A 252-nucleotide genomic window follows, 5' to 3' on the forward strand; every position below is an offset into this window, starting at 1 on the left:
TGCTTCTTGCTCGTTTCTTTCTGTCTTTTTATTTTGCTTTTTCTCCTTTCCTCTTTGTTTATCTGTTTATTTGGTCGTTTCCTCTTTTTTTTCTTCTTTTTCCTTCTTCTTTTCTTTCTTTCTTTTCATGTTTCTTTCTTTACGTCTTGTATCTTTATTGTGGCTTTTCTGTTGTTTCTTTTCTCAATTCTTTTCGTTTTTCTCTCCTTTCTTTTCGCGTTTCCTTCTCTTTCTTTTCCTTTGAGAGAGAGA

Source organism: Penaeus monodon, chromosome 31 (assembly GCF_015228065.2).
Source record: "Penaeus monodon isolate SGIC_2016 chromosome 31, NSTDA_Pmon_1, whole genome shotgun sequence".
Lineage (NCBI taxonomy): Eukaryota > Metazoa > Arthropoda > Malacostraca > Decapoda > Penaeidae > Penaeus > Penaeus monodon.